The 16,519-nt window shown below is 36.4% G+C and overlaps 1 non-coding gene across 1 annotated transcript; it reads right to left on the bottom strand.

The window, feature by feature from the left end:
• Nucleotides 1–1,488: 1,488 nt before the first annotated feature.
• Nucleotides 1,489–1,595, bottom strand: LOC141663376 (small nucleolar RNA R71). The gene has a single exon (XR_012551451.1). It is a non-coding gene; the product is annotated as a small nucleolar RNA R71 (small nucleolar RNA).
• Nucleotides 1,596–16,519: the final 14,924 nt, after the last annotated feature.

The raw sequence follows: 16,519 nt of genomic DNA, 5'->3' as shown, positions 1-16,519 counted from the left end.
ATTCAACATTCAAACTTATTACTAAAGGGTGTGAAGATTTATACCTTTATTGGAGGGTGGAAAGTTACTAGGAAGCCTTATGGAGCCTCCTACAAGCTTGATCTTTCCAAAGAAATCAAGAACATAAAGTTAGGCTTTAAAGTTTCTAAAAGTCCGATTGATAGAACTGTAAAATTGAGGGTCTTACCATGCTTATTTGGACGATACTTGTGAACAAGAGTTGTAGGCCATCTCAATACTTTTCCAACGAGCTATAGAACACAATATTTGAGTGAGTATTGAAGGAGATATGGCAGTTTGAAATTGCTGTGTTTATTTTGGCCGAGAGCTTGACGAAGAAAAGGGAAGAGCTTTTGTGCTTTTTGTGATTTGTTTTGATTTGCCTTGGTTGGTTGACTTTTGTTTTGTTTTGATTTCTTACCTTTTTACCATGGTAACTTTTGTGTGGCTCACAATCATCCAACAATTCCCTCCCTTATGTCATGCTTTTGTCATCATGTGATGTCACCCTCCCTCCTTTGTCCTCTTCTCATTGGTTGGATGACATCATCCCCTCTAATCTCTTTGATTAGCTTCTAATTACTTGGCTAATGACCGCTGATCTGTTATACGGTTCGCTTAACTTTCGTTCTCGTTTCTCGTTTGAGGGATCATACCCGGGATCTTATTACTTGGGTTTCCTTAACCTTTCTCAATACATTATATTCCTTTTATGATTCTCTCTTATAATTCTTTAATTTAAATCCTTTTTATCCTGTTACCTTATACTCAATTCTTTCCGTATCTAGTGGATTTCCGGGAAAAATCAAAGTATTCGGAATTGGATTCTGACGATCTTTACATACACTTATATGTCATATAGAGTGCCAATAAAATCTCAGAATATCCATAAAAGATCCCTACCTAGTGTGGCGTGAAAAGTTTTCTTATTCAGCAAAAATACTATTCATAAGGGTTTCAAAATTTTTTCAAAAATTGGGGTTATTACAGGCGCCGCTGCCGGGGACTCGGTGTTTAATTTTAAAGTTCACTGACTCGGATTATTTTCTTCCTAGGTTTATTTAGTCATGTGTTTCAGGTACTCTAATTTTTATTGCAATGGGAGAACCAACAGCGGACACGAAAGCTTTGATGGATTATTATCAACCGAAAATTAATGACATTCAGTCTTGCATTGTCAGACTAGCCATTGCTGCTAATACCTTTGAAATCAAGTCTAGCACGATTCAATCGGTACAAAATTCAGTCCAGTTTGGGGGTTCTCCAAAGGAAGATCCCAATATGCACATCAGGGATTTCATAGAGATCTTCAACACCTTCAGGTTCAATGGTGTGTCTGAGGATGCGGTGAAACTGAGACTGTTTCCATTCTCTCTGAGGGATAAGGCTAAGAGCTGGTTACACTCTCTACCAGCTAGTTCGATTTCTACTTGGGAAGGTCTTACTCAAAAGTTTCTCACTAAATTCTTCCATATGGAGAAGACAGCTGCAATCAGGAATGCTCTTACTCAATTTGCGCAGCAATAGGGAGAATCTCTATGTGAAGCTTGAGAGCACTACAAGGAGATACTTAGAAAGTGTCCTCATCATGGAATGCCTGATTGGATGATCATCAATTACTTTTATAATGGTCTGGGAGCACAGTCAAGACCCATGCTCGATGCAACATCAGGTGGAGCATTATGGGCAAATAACTATGAGGAAACTTATGATCTAATTGAACTGATGGCTGCTAATGAATATCAGTATCCAACCCAGAGATTGCCACAGGGCAAGGTAGCAGGAGTTTTTGATATGGATACAGCTACATATATCACTGCTCAACTAAAGGCATTGTCTATGAAGATCAATTCTCTGGCTAACTATGATGTTAATCAGATAACCAGTGTGTGTGAGCTGTGTGCAGGAGCAATGCCCTATATCTAGTGAATCAGCTCAGTTTGTGAGCAACTTTCAGAGATCGCAGCAACTAGTTCCAGACACTTATCATCCTAACAACTGGAATCATCCTAACTTCAACTGAGCAATAATCAGAATGCGATGCAACAGCCGTTCTAACAGTTTGGAAACAAGCAATTCAATCCTCCTGGTTTTCAGCAACAATTTGCACCAAGACAATAGTTTCAGCCAATGGGAATGCAACAACAAACTCATTGAGGTGCAGGTCAATCTTCGAATGAAAAATCTGAATTGAAGGAGTTGAGGCTAATGTGCATAAACCAGGCTCTTATATGCAAAAGCTAGGTTATTTCTATCAAGACTCTGGAGAACCAACTAGAGCAAATTGCTAACTCCTTATTGAATCAACCACCAGGAACGCTTCCTAGTGATACAGAAGCCAATTCAGGCAAGAGGGAAGTTAAAGAACAGGTGAACGCCATCACCTTGAGGTCTGGGAAGGTTGCGAGCCCCCAAATTCAGCAAGACGAAGAGTCTGAAAATTTTGTCCAGAATGCATGTGCGTCTGCACCCTTGCCAATTCCAGAAAATGAGATTGTAGCTGAAAAAGTTATGCAGAAGGATGCCGAGGTGGAACCAAAAAAGAAAGCTGTTGCAAACAATCCTCTTGAGGGTAAAACAAGGGATACCCAAGTCTATCCACCTCCGCCATTTCCTAAAAGGCTTCAAAAGCATAAGTTCGACAAGCAATTTGCCAAGTTTTTGGAGGTTTTCAAGAAGCTGCATATCAACATACCTTTTGCTAAAACTCTAAAACAGATGTCGAGCTATGCTAAGTTCATGAAGGGTATTCTATCTCGGAAGTAGAAGCTTGAGGAGTTGGAAATCGTTGCTCTAACGGAAGAGTGCAGTGCTGTGCTGCAACATAAATTGCCTCCGAAGCTTAAAAATAGCTTCACTATTCCTTGCACTATTGGAAATATGTCATTCGACAAGTGTTTATGTGACTTGGGAGCTAGCATCAATCTGATGCCCTTATCTATCTTCAAGAAACTTGGTTTTCCTGAGCCAAAACCGACATACATGTCTTTGCAACTGGCTGACCGTTTCATCACTTATCCATGAGGTATAGTGGAGGATGTATTGGTCAAGGTGGATAAACTCATCTTCCCTGCTGATTTTGTAATTCTGGACTTTGAGGAAGATGAGAAGATTCCCATCATCTTGGGAAGACCATTCTTGGCTACAGGACGAACTATGATCGATGTGCAAAAAGGAGATATAACGACTTATGTATTTTTGAATGATTTAAATATGTAATTATGGAAATTATTAAATAAATAAAATATGTGTATTGGTTTTGACCGCTATGTGTTGTTTGATTATTGATGTGTGATTTATAGTGTACCGGGTTGTCCGCGTGGTTAATTATGGAATTGTATCAATTTTTTTCAATTTCAAAAGTGGATTTAGTGCAAATTTAATTGCATAAATATTTGGAATGTCTTTAAAATTGTTTTTATGGTTTTATAATTACAATAATTATTTATGGGATTTTATAAAATTTAACAATCAATATTTCATTAATTATTTAGCCTTGTATGATTTCCTGATTATATTTATTTGTAAAATCTGTATTTAATTCCATATTTCTTCAAAAAATATGAAACTCATATTTATTTAAGTCTGGAATATTTCAAGAATTTTAAAACTATTTTGAAAATTTTCGCGATTAATTTCACCGGCGTGTCGATTCTTTTAATTGCTAAAAGCGGGTATAAAGTGTGTTTTAGAAATTGTTTTAAAATTTTGAAATTTATGTTTTTATAAACTTCGGGATATTTATAACATTTTAAGACTATTTTTGTGATTTTCTGAATTTGTTTCAAGTGCGGCTCAGTTCGTTAATTATGAAATACGGGTACGAGTTGCGTCTCAAAAATGATTTAAAAATCATAGAAATTTTATTTTTAATAACTTTGAATTATTTAACATTTGAAGGTTATTTTGGTAATTTCCGGAAGTTTTTTTTATGCACAGCGTGGTCCGTAAATTACGAGTTTGTACGGAACGAGGGCACGTAATTACAGTCTGGATAAAAATGACACGTATCACAATTGTTGATACGTGCTAGCAGTCTAACAATCGGGGCATTTCTTTTATTTTTTTTATTCGCTCGACCCTGTCTCTTTCTCTCTCGAACAATCTTGTCTTCTCTCTCTGTTTCTCTCGTGAATCATCTCTCTCTTGTTTTCTTTCTTCTCCCTCATGTTCTTCCGCCTCTCGCGGTTGCTCGCTGTTGTTTTCCGACCGTCCTTTTTCCGGTTGGTCTGTGCCTCTTAGTTCAGTTCCGTGTGTATATATATATATGTTGTGTGTGTAATGGTGTGTGTGAGTAAGTGTGTGCTGTGTGCGTGCGTTGGTGTGTTGGTGTGTGCGGCGCGACCGTGTTTTTGGCCGTGTTTCGGCCGTGTTTGTGGTCGTGCTTCGTTTCTGTCTTCCCTGTTCTTTGTTGGGCTGTGATGTGAGGCCCGTTATTGGGCTTGGCAGTTGGGCCTTTAGTATTGAGGTTGATTATTGTGTAGTTGATTTTTGATGTGATTTATTTGATTTTCTTTGCAGGAATTTTGTTGACTGATTTCGTGAAATCAATTATTCGTGCAGGAAAAACGATTTCAATAATCGGCAGAATTCGCGTTGGAAATCCAAATTTCATCGGATACCCGTGAATTTTTCTGCCGTCGACGATGAGCTTCGGCGAGTCGATGGTGGACTGTGATAAATTAATTCTAAGTCCTAAAATTTTAAAAGATTAATTTAGTTCATGAAGCTATTTTCAAAATGAAATGTACTTAGCGGGTATATAAAGATTGTATCAAAATTTTGGTTACGTAATTGATTGTGGTTGGAACTTGTGAAATGGAATGTGATTGTTGTTGAATTGATTGTTTGGATTGGTTGATTGTGGTGATTGACGTCAGCTTGCTTCGACGAGTTAGCCGATAAATAAAGGAAGTGCTGCCCGATTTCCAGGAAGTCGAACTACGGAAATACGGGAGCATGTCTGGTAAATATTAGGACGTCGAACGAGTATAAGTAAATATATACTTATATTTTATGCGAAACCTGATTGTATGTTGTGATGAAACATTTTACCAAAACCAATAACCCTAATTTCATACAAGGATGAGTATATGTGTTTTCCGAAAATGAACATTAAAGCGAGATTTAAGTATATGAATCATGTATGTTACGTGTACTATAGTAATGTATATAAGTACGAGTCAGGATTGTTATCGTTTGGGTAGGATTGGTATCGAGGATATGTCAAGCATAATTGAGTGTCTAACATAGAGTATTTCGCCCCTGTAGGTTCTAGTCGGGAAACTGAAAGTGGACATTGGACTAAAGATGACCTAGTAGTCATTCGACGAGCTCAGTAGAGTTTCAACAGGAAAACCTGAGTGTCGAAGTCGAATCTAATGTGATCTAGTGGTTGGACGTTAAAGCCTGAGCGGCAGAGTCGGCTCAGAGTTGATCAGTAATAGTTGTAAAGCCCTGTAAGGCAAGTACTTCTAAACCTTTTTCGAGATATAATGCAAATATTTCTAAATTTTCTCGTAACATATTGTTAAGTATTCAAAATAGCTTTGTTTTATATTGAAAGTACTTTGAATCCTTCAGCCTTGAACCTGAGCCACATCATTTAATCTTTGAGCCGTAAATCTCATTCTTTGTGAAGCATTTCTTGTTGGTTTACCAGATACTAAACCACACAACTACGATACTAATCCACAAATATATACATCCATCATATTCCAAACACTGGAACAAAATTGTTTGAACCTACATAAACTTTTATACTCAACCATACCTTGTGACATCAAAGAACTAAACCTTATAAAATCATTGTTCCTCTAATACCCGATTCTCCTATAGGCTGGAGGCCATTTCTTTTATATACTTTGACATACCCTCATGGTACCCATGAATTTTCACATGCTCTTATACAAATGTTTTATTGTTGTTAATTATGATCTTATTTTATTGAGTTATATTGTTTATCCTATTGAACTGCTTTAGAATTGGATAGTTTTCTTTATGTGGACCAGATTCGTGGTCAGACCAGATTCGTGGTCGAATTAGGCCAATGTGTACCTTGGATCCAGTTCATAGAGCAGAGTTGTGTGCCTTGCTCGGGGTTAGTGCGTGACTGATCAGCAGCCTAACCTTGGTTTTAAAAATTAAAATGAATATCCAATTCTAATGATGAGCTAATAAGAAACTTGATTCCTTCGAATCATCTCGTTTGATCATTGTTTAACCTCAGTTATTGTTATTGTGACTTGCTGAGCTAGTTAGCTCACTCTTGCGAATCTTTTTATATATTTTACAGTTAAAAAAGATATGGATGATACTGAAGTTCCTCAGTCCAAAGTGCGAGCTAGGATTCCAGTTTGAGTTGGATCGAGCTAGAAGGAGCTTACTACGGTAGTGAGATAGTAAGATTGTAAGAATAATTTCATTATCAGTTGTAAGTTAAATTAGTTGGGATTTGGTATGTTGTAATAAAAGTTAAGGTTGTGGCTTGTTTTCATACTTTAACCTGTCGCGATCCATGGTTGTGTAAAGTAGGGTCATTACAAATAATATTTCTTATACAGGTTTATATATTGTGCATGTGTTGTGGACCCCAAACTTTTGACCCGGGTTTGGAGGGCGCCACATGAGAGCTTACGATGAAGGTTCAAGATCAGAAGGTCACTTTTAATGTGTTCAAGGTAATAAAGTTACCCACAGATAAAGAGGAGTGCTTTAAAGTTGAGAGGGTCAACTCTATCGTGAATTCGGAGCTTGAGCAATTGCCAAAGTCAGATGCCTTGGAGACATCCTTAATAGGGGAATCAGTTATTGAAGATGAAGAAGGAGCAGAGCAACTACGGGTTTTGAATGCACCTCCGTGGAAGAGGAAGTTGGATATACCATTCAATTCTCTTGGGTTAGCAGAGCTGAAAATTTATCAGGAGCGTCTCGAGCCATCAATTGAAGAAGCTCCCATACTTGGGCTCAAACCGTTGTCAGATCACTTGAGTTATGCATTCTTAGGTGCACCCCCTGAAAAGGGGTTGGAATATATCTATGATCATCTAAAGGGTGACTGGCCGTTTCCTCCCGTTCTTACAGAGGGTCCCTCTCACGCACCACAGACAGTTAATAGGTTTGGTCTTGGTGATGCGCAATATAGAAGGTTGATTCGGCGTATTGAGACCATGCATGGCATCCACCGACGTTTTGATGAAGATGTGACACACACTCTTGGTACTATTTTCCGAGACATTGGTGTCGAGGTTGATTGGCCACCTGATCCTCCACCCGAAGAGGGTGATCCTCCCGCGAACTAGGTATGCCTGAAATCCTTATTAATACCTTCAATTAGGACAATGAAAATTTTAAGTTTGGGGGTAATAATGTAAGGATTAGTTTGTGTGTGTCCATATAGATTCATATAGATTCATAGTGCATGCTTAGTATATTTTATTTATATTTTTGCATGATTGTTCATATATGACATTTTTATTTGTGTTTTTATGTAAGTTCATATAGTTGCATGTGCATGCTTATATCATGATCCCTTAGGTTGCTTTTTCGATTAATTTGTGATGTTGATTTGAGTGTAGTGATGTCGTATAGAGGAATGTTAAGTCCTAACAAATTGATTTGTATGCTGGAAGCAAGAAAATTTTTACTAAGTCTAATAGGTTACTTGAGTTCTAGATCATGATCATGACTTGTTTGTTTGTCGAGGTTTAATCACTTGTTTATGTCTAGAATTTATGTTATTCTTTTAGTGACAAAATAACATGGATTTTTAAATTGGAGAAAAACATTGGATATCAATGCTAGTTTTGGCTAGGCGTCAAATGGCTAGTAGCCGGCTCATATTTCTATGAGTAGTCTAGGTTGAGCGAGATGAAGCGAAACACACTCGTTCTGAACATGAAAGAAAAAAGAAAAAGAAAAAGAAAAAAATATGTGTTATGTATAATTGATCACGAGTGAACTCTTTAATACTCGAATTATTAATTTCTAGGGGACTTTGTGCCTAGTGACATAAGGCTTTTATAGTTTGGGATCCGCTAACCTAACGCTCTCTATATATGGGTATTATTGCATAAGTCTTTTGTGGACCTCGCTCATTACACAATAAAATAAACATGTTTGTATTTTTTATGTGTAATCAATAAAAGCATGAATCCTTGTATAACTCTGATGAAATTGAAGTATTGTCAATCATTTTGTGTTTATCGTTTATTTTGTTTATAACCTTGTGATTGTCTTGACGAGAGGTAAGTTATGATTATTGATCTAGTTTCGCAAGTATATATGTTAAGCAATTGCACACATACACACACACACACGTTTCTGGCTTGTGAGTTGATTTGTGAGATTTTATTGAACTTTGTGCGAATAATTGCATTCATTGAGATGTTGCTTATTGATTGGTTTAGTTATTTTGAGGGGATCATTGCATTCGTGTAGTTGCATTCATGCATTTTTGTTTTGTTCTTCGAGTCTGTTTATGCTTGAGGACAAGCATCGATTCAAGTTTGAGGGTGTGATAAGTGGAATTTATATCCACTTAGAACGCTTCGTAAAGGCTCGAATTGGTGTTTTGTACTCAAGAAATTTGTGTTTTTGATGTGTTTTCGTACTGTTTTGTATTTCAGGGCATATTCAAAAGAAGGAATGGATATTGCATGTTTTATTCTTAAAAGAGTGTTAGGATGGAACCTCGGTCGATTGCACACAAGAAATCAGCACGAGAAGGTCAAGAAAGCAGAAAAATTTAGATTTTCCAGAAGGTTAGGGCAGCCGCGCTAGTCTTGGGAGCGGGCGCGCCCATTTGTCAGAAACCCAGGGCGACCGCGCTGGATTTAGGGCGGTCGCGCTATGTCGAATTTAAGGAATCCTGATTGTAATATAATAATAATTTTTCAGGCTCCATATCTTATTGGGCTTATATATAAAACCTTTTGAAGATGTTTTTGATAACAAAGAAAAGAAGGAGAGAGTAGTAAGAAGACCTAATAGCACAATACAATGAAGAAGAAGAAGATCTTATTTTTACTTGTGATTCTTTGCTTAAGTTGTAACATTGGATGCTTGTTTTCTTATTCGTTTGAACCTTACACTCTTGTTAATGTACTTTTAATTATTATTCAGTTTATAAAGATCTAGTTGTTATACCATGCTTTCATTGGAACCCATGGTGACAATGCATTCAGTTATGAACTAATCGTTATCGTGGGGTTCTAACAGATTTACTTATGGATTTCTATAGTTAATTTGTTCAATATCTTGGTGTGTGGTGATTGATTGATATCCTAGTATTGGTTGTGCTTATTCGTCTTATGTGCATAGCTAACATATAAGATAGCGTGTTAATCTCTATTGAAGCGACAGTGAATATAGATGTTCAGAACTTGCCATGCTAGCATAGGTTCATATATAATTGTTATGCATGATTCGTAGGTAATAATAACCATCTTACTTGCCCTATGTAATCACGATAGATAACTTGTTCATTAAACCTGTTAGATATATTTGAGATTTCATGTCTAATATGTTTCATGTTTAGTTTTTAGATCTTAACAAACAGGAAATATCAGTTGTTACTGGAATCAATACTTACTGGAAGTCAGAACTTAAGGATATCAGGACTTACATTATCAGAAGATAAATATCGGAAGATGGATATCAGAACATAAGTACGGGAGTACTAATAGTTTGGGAAGGAAGCTGATTTACAGGAAAGAAGATCGAGACTAATATAAAAGAAGATATGCATGGAAAGAGTTAGAGGACTTAAAGAATTGTATAAGATATCTGATTGATATATTTTAGGAGACAGAATTATATTCCATATCAATTAGAAGTTATCTTGTAACTATGTACTATATAAACACAAACATAGGTTTACACTTTATATGTTATCATTATCGAGAAGATCATACATTGTAACCTAGTAGCTCTCATGATATTTGTTCATCACTGAGAGAGAACAGTTCCATTGTAACAGAGTTTATTATATCGAATATATCTGTTTACTGTTACTTGTGTTCGAAATTGATTTGATTGTATTCTACACTGTATTCAACCCCCTTCTATAGTGTTGTGTGACCTAACAATTGGTATCAGAGCCTATCTGTTAACACACATACAGTAAAGATCCGAACAATCATGTCTGAAGAAGCAAAAAATCCAACCAAGCCCACCAAAATTGAAGAAACTAAAAATACTCAAATCCACAGTCGATATGAGACTATTAGGGTTCCCATACTGAGACCTTCTGAGTATCCCATATGGAAAGTGAAGATGGCTATATTTCTGGAAGCTACTGATCCAGAATACCTTGATAGAATTAATGAAGGACCGCATCAACCAAGCTCTCTGTTATAGTTGTAGATCAGCCAGCAAAGACCATACCAAAGGAGAAAAGTGAGTATACAGCTGAAGATATCTCATCCATTGCCAAGGATGCAAAGGTAAGGCATTTGCTGCATAGTGCCATTGATAATGTCATGTCAAACAGGGTAATTCATTGCAAGACTGCAAAGGAGATATGGGATTCTTTGGAGACAAGATGCCAGGGAACTGATGCAATCAAGAAGAACAAGAGGACTATACTCACTCAAGAGTATGAGCACTTTGACTCAAAAGCTGATGAGTCATTAACTGACTTATATGATAGGTTTGTCAAACTCTTGAATGATCTGTCACCGGTGGACAAGGAATATGATCGTGAAGATTCAAATCTAAAATTCCTTTTAGCTCTTCCTGAAAGTTGGGATTTGAAGGCTACTACTATAAGAGACAACTATGCTTTTGATGAAACTACTCTTGATGAAATTTATGGTATGCTCAAGACTTATGAACTTGAGATGGATCAAAGAAGCAAGAGATATGGGAGAAAGTCAAGGATATTTGCTCTTAAGGATGAGGAGGAATTCCCCAAAGTGGCTGTCTCAAAGAAAGGTAAAGGAAAAGCTCTCATCACAAAGTCTGATTCAGAATCATCAAGTTCTGATGATGATGATTCAGAAACTGAAAGTTTACCTGAAATAGATGCTGATGAAGAAATGATAAAATTGTGTGCTCTTATGGTGAAGGGTATCACAAAGATAGCCTACAGGAAATTCAGAAGGGGAAAGAAGTTTTTCAAGAAAGGTGGAAGTACTGATAAGAAAGGTTTCAGAAAGTATGAAGGCGAAAGTGCAAAGTCTGACAGAGGAGACAACTCAAATGTCAAATGCTACAATTGTGGTGAAAGAGGCCACATATCTCCTGACTGCAAGAAAGGAAAGAATGACAAAGGCAAGGCACTTGTCACAAAGAAGAAAAGCTGGACAGACTCTTCAGATTCTGAAGATGAGGTGATTCATGCTTTAATGGAAAATGCTGATGGCAACCCTGAAACTGCTGAATTAAAGGTACCTCAAACAACTTATGCCTTTCATACTGATGATATTACTGAGTTGAGATTATATCTTAAAACCATGTTTATTAGCTAAAGATATCAAACTTTAACATATGAAAGATTAACTTCTGAAAATCTTGCTTATAAGAAAAGGAATGATTATTTAGAAAAAGAGTTAGTTATGTTCCATCAAACTCAGAAAGAGAGAGATGATACTTTTTCTGTTAGAGATGAATTGCTAAAATTGAATAAATCTCTCAAAACTGAGTTAGAAAAAGAAAAAGAGATTATCAGGACTTGGACTAACTCTGGCAGAACAACTCAGAATTTATTAAGTAGTGGAAGCTGGAATTAGCACAAAAGACTCTCTCATTTAAATTTTAACAACATAAATGAGCTTGTAAAGAAAGATCTTGTGAGAGGATTGCCAAAATCAGTATTTGCTCCTAATTGCCTTTGTGATTCATGTCAAAAGGCAAAACAAAGAAATCTTCTTTCAAGAGCAAAACTGAGTCATCGATTCTTGAGCCTTATCACCTACTGCATGTTGATCTATTTGGTCCAGTCAATGTCATATCTATTGCAAAGAAGAAATATGTCGTGGTTATAGTGGATGAGTTCACAAGGTACACTTGGGTGTACTTCTTGCACAAGAAGAATGAAACTACATTTACTCTAACTGATCATGTCAGACAGCTGAATAAGTTGGTCAAAGATTCTGTTAACATTATAAGAAGTGATAATGGCACTGAGTTCAAGAATTCAATCATGGAAGAGTTCTGCAAAGAGCATGGAATCAAACATGAATTTTCTGCACCTGGAACTCCACAGCAAAATGGAGTTGTAGAAAGAAAGAACATGACTCTCATTGAAGCTGCACGAACTATGCTTGATGAAGCAAAGCTGCCAACCTACTTTTGGGCTAAAGCTGTGCAGACTGCTTATTTTACACAGAATGCAACACTCATAAACAAGCATGGAAAAATACCATATGAGATGGTGAAGAAAAAGAAGCCAAATCTGAAATACTTTCATGTATTTGGATGTAAGTGTTTTATTCTTAAGACTCATCCTGAGCATATGTCAAAATTTGATCTAAAAGCTGATGAATGAATCTTTGTTGGATATCCACTTTCCACAAAAGCCTTAAGAGTCTACAATTTAAGAACAAGGGTTGTCATAGAATCTATCAATGTATCTTTTGATGATAAGAAGATCACTGAACTTGAAGATTTCAATGATCACGATCAGCTGAGATTTGAAAATGAAGACTTAAATTCTGATTCTGTAAATTCTGATGACTTAAACTCTGATCCTGTAAGTACTGATGTCATTGAATCTGTGGTAGTAACTCCAAAGGGAAATGCACCTGTCCAGGGGGAGCAAGCTGAGGATCCTACCACATCTCAAGACTCTCAAGAAGCATCAGAACTTGGCACTAGCTCTTCAAATTTTGATTCATCTAGTTCTGTTGAGCCAAATTTTGATAATTCTGGAAGCTCTGATACTTCAAATCCTGAAGGATCCAAGTCAAATTCTGAAGTCTCAGAGAGCATAACTACAGGGGGAGCATCAGAAAATGCTGATGGAAATAACATGGATCATGGGGGAGGATCCAATTCTAGAAGTCAACTTCAATCTGCAAGGAAGTAGACCAAGTCACATACACCTGACTTAATTATTGGAGATCCTGAAGCAGGTGTCAGAACTAGAACTGCAACATCAAATGAATTTCTCTATCATTCTTTTCTATCTCAGACTGAACCAAAGAAAGTGGAAGAAGCTCTTCAAGATGCTGATTGGGTGCAAGCAATGCAGGAAGAGTTAAATGAATTTGAAAGAAATAAAGTCTGGACCCTACTGCTAAGACCAAAGAACAGATCAGTTGTTGGCATAAAATGGGTGTTCAGAAACAAAACTGACAGTGATGGCATAATTATAAGGAATAAAGTAAGGATGGTTGTTAAAGGCTACTCTCAACAGGAGGGTATTGATTATGATGAAACATTTGCACCAGTTGCTAGATTAGAAGCCATGATAATCTTTTTGGCTTCAAATGGATGTGAAAAGTGTTTTTCTTAATGGAGAATTGGAAGAAGAGGTCTATGTTGAACAACCTCCAGGCTTTGTAGATTCAAAATTTCCAAATCATGTCTACAGGCTTGACAAAACACTTTATGGCCTTAAACAAGCTCCTAGAGCATGGTATGAGACTTTAGCTCAATTCCTTCTGGAAAGTGGGTTTCACAGAGGTACAATTGATAAAATACCGTTCTACCTCATCTATGGAAATGACTTACTTTTGGTACAAACATATGTTGATGATATCATATTTGGTTCTACAAATGCCAAACTCTGTGAGAGGTTTGCAAAGCTAATGCAGTCAAGATATCAAATGAGTATGATGGGATAACTCAGATATTTTCTGGGGCTTCAAGTCAAGCAAAATGAAGAAGGTACTTTTATTTGTCAATCCAAGTACACCAGAAATTTACTGAAGAAGCTTGGAATGCAAGATAGTCCAACAACATCCACTCTCATGGCCACTACAACCAAGTTAGATAAAGATACTGGTTTATTAGTAGATATTACTAACTACAGAGGTATGAATGGCTCTTTACTCTATTTAACTGCAAGTAGACCTGATATCATGTATGCTACCTGTCTTTGTGTAAGATTTCAGGCTGATCCAAGAGAACCTCACTTAATAGCCGTGAAAAGAATTTTCAAGTACCTTAAGGGTACAACTGATCTGGGATTGTGGTATCTTAGAGAATCAGATTTTAAGCTAATAGGTTACTCAGATGCAGATTTTGCAGGATGCAAAATAGACAGGAAAAGCACTAGTGGAAGCTGCCAATTTCTTGGAGGCAGATTGGTTTCTTGGTTTAGCAAGAAACAGAAGTCAATTTCCACATCAACTGCAGAAGCAGAATATATTGCTGCAGGAAGTTATTGTGCACAGATTCTTTGAATGAAGAATCAGTTACTGGATTATGGGTTAGAATTTTCTAAAATCCCTATTTATTGTGATAATCAAAGTGTTGTTGCTATGACAGGTAATCCAGTTCAACACTCAATGACAAAGCACATCAGCATTAGGTACCATTTCATAAGGGAACATGTGATGGAAGGTACAGTGGAATTGCATTTTGTTCCAACAGATCAACAACTAGCAGATATCTTCACAAAACCACTACGTGAGGCTACTTTTACAAGACTGGTAAATGAACATGGAATGGTTTCAGGTTCTTTCTCTAAATCTTCTTAGTTTTTATTCTCATGCATCAAACTTTATGATCAGTGTTTACAGATTGTCTTATCTTCATGAAATCTGTTCTTTAATTGAAATTCATTAAATACTAATTGTTATCTGATGTGGATCTTTAAACTCTGATAGTGTTTTGAATGTTCTGTGACTATTCAATCCAATGAGGATAACTGTGCTAGATGTTGACCTAGTAGTCTTTAACATACTAGAAATCCCATGTATGAATTAGTTGTTTATGTGGAAACTCATTAACACAAGCAAATTCTGATTTGAGCTTAGTCAAGTTTACTTTGTGTATCTTATTACTAAGTCTCAAACTAGATTCTTGCTTCTTATCTGTTAGATTCTGATGTCAGTAAATCTTAAGGATGAACTAAATGCTGATAAACCTCACTTATCAAAAGAAAAGAAAAGAAGAGAAAATGAAATAAAAGTCAGGTACTCCTTTGAGATCTAGAGTAAATATGTGGAAGGGAAGACCCAAGTGCATTGCTGGTATTAAGTAAGATGCATTAGAAAAGCAAATAAATTTTCTTGGTGACTTTTTACATTCTCTGATTACTGGAGAAATACTCTGACAACAACATAAATTCTGATAAGCAGTCGTGACTCACTTACACTGAGAAGCCACTGTAAAAAGGAATTTCAAAAGATGCATAAAATGAGCACAAACAGTTGAGGTGGACTCTTGCATAAATTTGTTCTATAGTAGACTTCATGATTGATGACAGATTTTAAGCACTTTTCTTAGTTATGCCTTATTTCTAAGATATACTGAAGTTTATCAGACTTTAATCTTTATATGATATTTTGCTGAATGCACACACTTTCACTCCATATGAAGGATGAAAATTACTGTGGTGATTAAATTGTTTTTGACAAACAGTTAAGTGTCATTTGCATAAATTCTGAGGACAAGTTCTGATGGAAGTTTTGATGATTAAACTCTAAAGGAAACAAGTTAGTATTTGTCTAAAGAATCACAGAAAAAGATATTCACTTTTTGAGTTCAGAAGCCATATTCTGATGACTGTTAAAATATGTTATAAGTTTAAGTTCTGATATTAAATCCTGATGGAATCCTTGATGCTTATGTGACATTATTTTTACTTGACTTATTTGTGGTAACACTGAAACAATCATATTTAAATCAGAATATATTTGGGTAAGATAACTCGTCTATTCTTAACAAGGCTGAAGCTCCATCGGAACTTCACTTTATTCAGGATTTCCTTACTAATTCTGATATTGGGTATGCTTTGACCCAACCTGAAGAATTCTCTGGAACCCAAGTGCTGGAGTTTTGGAGAAGTGGAATCTATGATGATGGTGGTGCTCAAGGGTCCCCAAGTATTATCTTTACAATAGGGGAAGATGAGCATGTCGTGACTTTGGCTACAGTTCGCCAAGTATTGGAGTTGCCTAAGAACTGTGCTCATACAACTGTTGAGGAGCCAGTTCTTCAAAATATGATGGTCAGTCTGGGGTATGAAAAGATATTGGCAAAGCTGGGTCAATTGAAGAGATCTAACATAAGAAGGCAATGGAGTTTCTTCTTTGGCTGCATTACAAAGACCTTTGCCAATAAATGTTCTAATTTCGATGCAATCCCCATACTCAGTCAACAAATCAGGTATGCTCTCATTAATCAAACTGATTTTGATTATGCAAGTGCTGTTTTAGGCTTTATTGGGTATAAGATGACGAAAGATAGGAACACTGTTTATTTTGCTAGATTCTGTTAGCTTATTTATAGTTTTTGTTGTGCTGATAAGCCCCAATTAGCTAGTGAATTACTTCCATCATTTAAACTAGCTAAAAGAGCTTTTAATGACTTATTCTCTACTGATAATAAGGAGGCTGTGTTGAGA

Source organism: Apium graveolens, chromosome 5 (genome assembly GCF_009905375.1).
Source record: "Apium graveolens cultivar Ventura chromosome 5, ASM990537v1, whole genome shotgun sequence".
Lineage (NCBI taxonomy): Eukaryota > Viridiplantae > Streptophyta > Magnoliopsida > Apiales > Apiaceae > Apium > Apium graveolens.
Note: the sequence above shows the minus strand (reverse complement) of the source record. Positions and strands in the feature narration are given on the sequence as shown.